Here is a 6,000-nt window from a genome sequence, read left to right on the forward strand (position 1 = left end):
CCAGACAGAAAATCAACAAGAAAACAGTGGCTTTAAATGGCACTTTAGAGCAGATAGCTTTAATTGATATTTTTATAGCATTTCATCCCAAAGCAGTGGAATACACATTCTTTTCAAGTGCACATGGAACATTTTCTAAGATGGACCACATGTTAGGCCACAGAACAAGTCTCAATAAATTTAAGAAGATTGAAATCATATCAAGCATTTTCTCTGACTGCAATGGTATGAAACTAGAAACCAATTACAATAAAAAAAGTGAAAAACACACAAACATATGGAGGCTAACTAACATGCTACTAAATAATTAATATGTCAACAACAAAATCAAGGAAGAATCTAAAGATACCTTGAGACAAATGAAAATGAACAAACAATAACCCCAAAATCTATGGAATACAGTGAAATCAGTACTAAAAGGAAAATTCATAGCAGTATGGGCCTACCTCAAGAAACAAGAAAAATCTCAAATAAATAATCTAACACTATACTTAAAGAAAGTAGAAAAAGAACAGTAAACTAAGCCTAAGGCGAGTAGAAAGAACAACATGATAGAGGTCTGAGTTTAAATAAATGAAATAGAGTAAAAAAAAAAGAATGGTACAAAAGATCAATGAAACCAAAAGCCGGTTTTTGGAAAACATAAACAAAATTGATAAACCTTTAACCAGACTCATCAAGAAAAAAAAGAGAAAGGAGCCAAATAAATAAAATCAGAAATGAAAGAGAAGTGACAACTGACACCACAAAAAGAAAAGGATTATGAGAATATGTTATGAACAGTTGTATTCCAAGAAATTGGAAAATCTAGAAGAAATAAGTAAATTTCTAGAAACATACAATCTTCTAAGACTGAATGAAAAAGAAACAGAAAATCTGAACTGACCATTTACTATTAATGAAATTGAATCAGTAATAATAATAAAACAAAAATGCCAAGAAACAAAAGTCCTGGACTGGATGGCTTCATAGGTGAATTTTATTAAACATTCAAAGAAAAATTAATGCCTATCCTCAAGCTATTCCAAAAAATTAAAGAGGAGGGAAGCTCTCACCTCATTTTAAGAGGCCACCATTACCCTGATTCCAAAGTCAGAAAAAGACATTACAAAGAAATTAAATTCTATGTCAATATCCCCTATGAACATAGATGCAAAAATCCTTAACAAAACATTAGCAAACTGAATACAGCTATACATTGGAGAGATCATCATCAAGTGGGATGTATCCCTGGGATGCAAGTTTGGTTCAACAGCTACAAATCAAATAATGTGATTTTGACCACATAAAGAAAATTAAAGATAAAAATGATATAATATCAAATAGATGCAGAAAAAGAGTTTGACAAAATCCAGCATCTATTTATGACAAAAACTCTCAGCAAAGTGGGAATAAAGGAAACATACCTCAACATAATAAAGACCATGTACGACAAACCCATAGCTAACATTATACTCAGTGGGGAAAACCTAAAAGCATTCTCCTTAAGATCAGGAACAAGACAGGGATGCCCACTTCCATCACTTTTATTCAATATAATATTGGAAGTCCTAGCTAGAGCAATCAAACAAGAAAAAGAAATAAAAGCAATCCAAATTGGAAAGGAAGAAGTAAAATTGTCATTATATGCAGATGACATGATACTATACATAAAAACCTGAAAGATGTCATCAGGAAAAGGATTATAACTGATAAATTAAGTTAATAAAGTAGCAGTATACAAAATTACATTCAGAAATCAGTTACATTTTATACACCAATATTAAGCTATCAGAAAGAGAAATTAAGACTACCATCCCACTTAGAATTGCATTAAAAAATAAAATACCTAGGAATAAATTTAATGAAGGAGGTAAAAATCCTGTACTTGGAAAACTATAAGACATTGAAGTAAGAAATTGAAAATAGATACAAATAAATGGAAGCATATATCATGCTCATGGATAGGAAGACTTAATATCGCTAAAATGTCTATATTACCCAAAGCAGTCTATAGATTCATTGCAACCCCTATCAAAATACCAATATCATTTGTTAACAGAACTAGAACAAATAATCATAAAATTTATAAGGAACCACAAATGAGCACGGGTAGCCAAAGCAATCTTAGGAAAGAAAAACAAAATTGGAGGTATCACGCTGCCTGATATCAAAATACACTACAAGGCTATAGTAAACAAAAAAGCACGATACTTGCAAAAAAAGAGACACATAGGTCAAAGGAACAAAATAGAGAGCCCAGAAATAAATCCATTCCTAAATAGTCACTTAATCTATGATAAAGAAAACAAAAACATGTAATGGGACAAAATCTATTCAATAAATGGTGTTGGGAAAACTGGGTAGATACATGCAAAAACTGAAACTGGACCACCTTCTTACACCATATACAAGAATAAACTCAAAATGGATGAAGATTTAAATGTAAGAACTGAAGGCCATAAAACTCCTAGAAGAAAACATAGTCAGTAAACTCTCTGACTTTATTCTTAGTGATATTTTTTTTCTGATATATTTCTCAGGCAAGGAAAACAAAAGAAAAACTAAATAAGTGGGACTACATCAAACTAAAAACTTTTTGCACAGCAAAGGAAACCATCAGCAAAACTGAAAGACAGTCTACTGAATGGGAGAAGGTATTTGCCTATCATACATCTGATAAGGGGTTAATATCTACAATTTATATATATTTTTAAAAAATCATGCAACTCAACACCAAAAAACAAACAAACAAACAAAAAAAACAAAAACAAAAAGAATCTAATTAAAAAAATATGCAGAGAACCTGAATTGACATTTCTCCAAAGAGGACATACAGATAGATGGCCAATATACATATGAAAAGGTGCTCAGCATCACTAATCATCAGAGAAATGCAAATTTAAACCACAGTGAAATACCATCTCACTCCTGTCAGAACGGCTGTCATCAATAAATCTACAAAAAACAAGTTTTCATGAGGATGCAGAGAAAAGGGAATCCTCGTACACTGTTGGTAGAATTGCACATTGGTAAAGCCACTCTGGAAAACTGTTTCAGGTTCCTCAAAAAGTTAAAAATAGAATTATCTTATGACCCAGCTATTCCAGTTCTGTGAATTTATCAGAAGAAATCCAAAACACAGAAAAGATATATGTACCCCTCTGTTCATTGCAGCACTATTTACAATAGCCAATATATGAAAGCAACCCAAGTGCCCACCAAAAGATGATTGGGTAAAGAAATGTGGTACATATGTACAATGGAATATTACTCAGCTATAAAAAAAGAATGAAATCTTACCATTTACAACAACATGGATGGTCCTAGAGGGTATTATACTAATTGATAAGTCAGACTGAGAAAGACAAATACTATATGATTTCACTTGTATGTGGAATCTAAAGATCAAAATTAAAAAAACAAAACAGAAACAGAGAACAAACTGATGGTTGCCAGAAGGGAATGGGGTTGGTGAACTGGGTGAAAAAAGGTGAAGGAATTAAGAAATACAAATTGGTAGTCACAAAATAGTCACGGGGATATAAATACAGCACAGAGAATATATTCAATAATGTTGCAACAACTATCTACAGTGCCAGGTGGGTACTAGATTTATCAGGGGATCACTGCATAAATTATATCAATGTCTAACCTCCATACTGTACACCTGAAACTAATATAAAATAATATTGAATGTCAACTGTAAGTAGAAAATAAATAAATGATTAACTTTGAAATAAGTTCCAAGGTGCCAGTTAACTATATAAGAATGATTCAGCTAGAAAAGCAATTAAAATTTTAAGTAAGTCATTAAATACATTTGCATCAAGATGATGGTAAATGTACAGATATATAAATAGTAATGAGCAATTAGTACCTAACTCATCTATTTTATGCCTGCCTTGTATTGAACAGAGATTGTCAGTTCCAGATCAAAATCCACAAACACATACAAAAAAATCCTACCTTTTCTAAATTTTCTGTATATATACAGAGTATATGATGTACTTCTAACTAAAGAGATATAAACAAAAATATTCAGAGCCCTGAACTTATGATGATTAATTAGACTTATGATTTTTAGACTTCATGATGGTGTGAAAGTGATACACAGTAAATAGAAACTGTCCTTAAATTTTGACCATTTCCCAGGGTAGTGATAGGCGGTACAGTATTCTCTTGTGATGCTGGGAAGCTCCCAGTCCAGTCAGCCACACAATCAAGAGTGTGAACAACCAATACTCTACAGAGTATTCATTTTGTTTGATTTTACCCAACTAGACTAATATACCCAACTGAGCTAAAGTATAGATTAATGTAAGTATTCTGAGCATGTTTAAGGTAGGCTAGGCTAAGTTATGATGTTCAGGAGGTTAGGTGTGTTAAATGCATTTCAACTTACAATATTTTCAACTTACAGTGAATAAAGAAACAGATAGAGATGTTAAGTAACCCATACATGTTAGGATGGAAGCTGGAATGTGTGTTCTGGTATGTAAAACCCTTACCACCCATTAAACATAATCATGAACCTATAGGAAGAATAGGACAAAAGAGTTAAAAGCAAGCTCTTGCCTATCCTCTCACCAACTTAGGCATTAACTACGGCCTACCTCCTTCTCAAGACCAGAATACTTATTTAACTTCTTAACAAAAGCTACATAGAAATCTTTACTAACTTATAGTGTGTGTGTGCGTGCATATGCACACACAGAAAAGTTTTGAATGAACAGAATAAGGTAAAATTTACCTGGTATGATTTGGGTATTTATGAAAGTGTCATCAGCCCCAAATATCTCTATAATGTGAACTTTACAATACTTGCATTTTTTGTCATCAAAGAAAAATCCCTTTGAGATAACACTGCAGTTCATTTGTATAACAGAAACATATGTTTATATACCCATACATTATTCAACTAACTGTTAATATTTTATAATAGATCAATTTACCAATTAACCAATAAGCTTTTTGGATATGAGCTATCAAGACCCTTTGGGTATGAAACAACAAATGAATATGTTTGAAATGTGGAGTTAAGGGTGAAGAGGAAAGTGGGGGGAACTACACAGAAGAGTGAGCCAGATGGGGGTGGTCGAAGACCTTAGTTATAGAGTCCTCCAATAAAGCGCATAAAAGAGCTACTAACAGGGAAGTGGAAGTGGAACCAAGAAACTTGCCTACTAAATACTATGATTCAATTACTAGGGTATAAGGCACCTGGATGGGACAGAAGGAAAACAAACAAACAAGCAAACCAACTTCTACCCTTTTCAGTTGGGTACCCCGGCATGAATACATTTAGAACCCACATGCAACAAAGCATATGCCTTGTGCCACCTGCCACCTAGCATGGAACATACTAAGAATAGAGCAGTAGCAAGACAAACATTATATTGGTTGTAGTGACCATGTTGTATATTTTTTGGGGGGGTTAAATTTCCTAAGTTATTTCTTCATGTAACGATAGAAAAGTTAGTTTCATTTTTTTACAAGTTGGAAAAGAACAAACAGCAATTTTGACTGGTTATATGATGGATACATTTATCGCCCACTGAAGAAAATGAGTATTTTATGAGTACTTAAAAGTACAATGAAGCATTTTGAAGGAGTACTACTGAGGTAGGTGCCTTGTGAGTATAATCGAGTCAGAATTTTTATGAAGAATTTATTTAGCAGAAAATGTTTCATTGAAATTTGACGTGTGTAGGGGTTAGTTAAATAAATAGGTAGTGGTGGTGGTAATGAGGTGGTAGGTAGGGATCATAACAAACCCCAAAATGTTTGAAGGTCATGGAGTTAATAAAAAACTACAGCATTGAACAGAAACAGAAGGAAATGAAGTGGGATTATAATGAAAAACTAAATGATGCAAGAGGAGTCGTAGAGGTAGTCAGGGGCAACATTACAAAGGGATTTATGGTTAATATTAAAAATGTTTGTCTTTATCTTAAGGGCAATGGAAAGCCATTAAAGGATTTTCATCAAGGGAGTTAGGCAATCAATTTTGCATTAAAA

The sequence above is a fragment of the Rhinolophus hipposideros genome (assembly GCF_964194185.1).
Source record: "Rhinolophus hipposideros genome assembly, chromosome: 12".
Taxonomy (NCBI): domain Eukaryota; kingdom Metazoa; phylum Chordata; class Mammalia; order Chiroptera; family Rhinolophidae; genus Rhinolophus; species Rhinolophus hipposideros.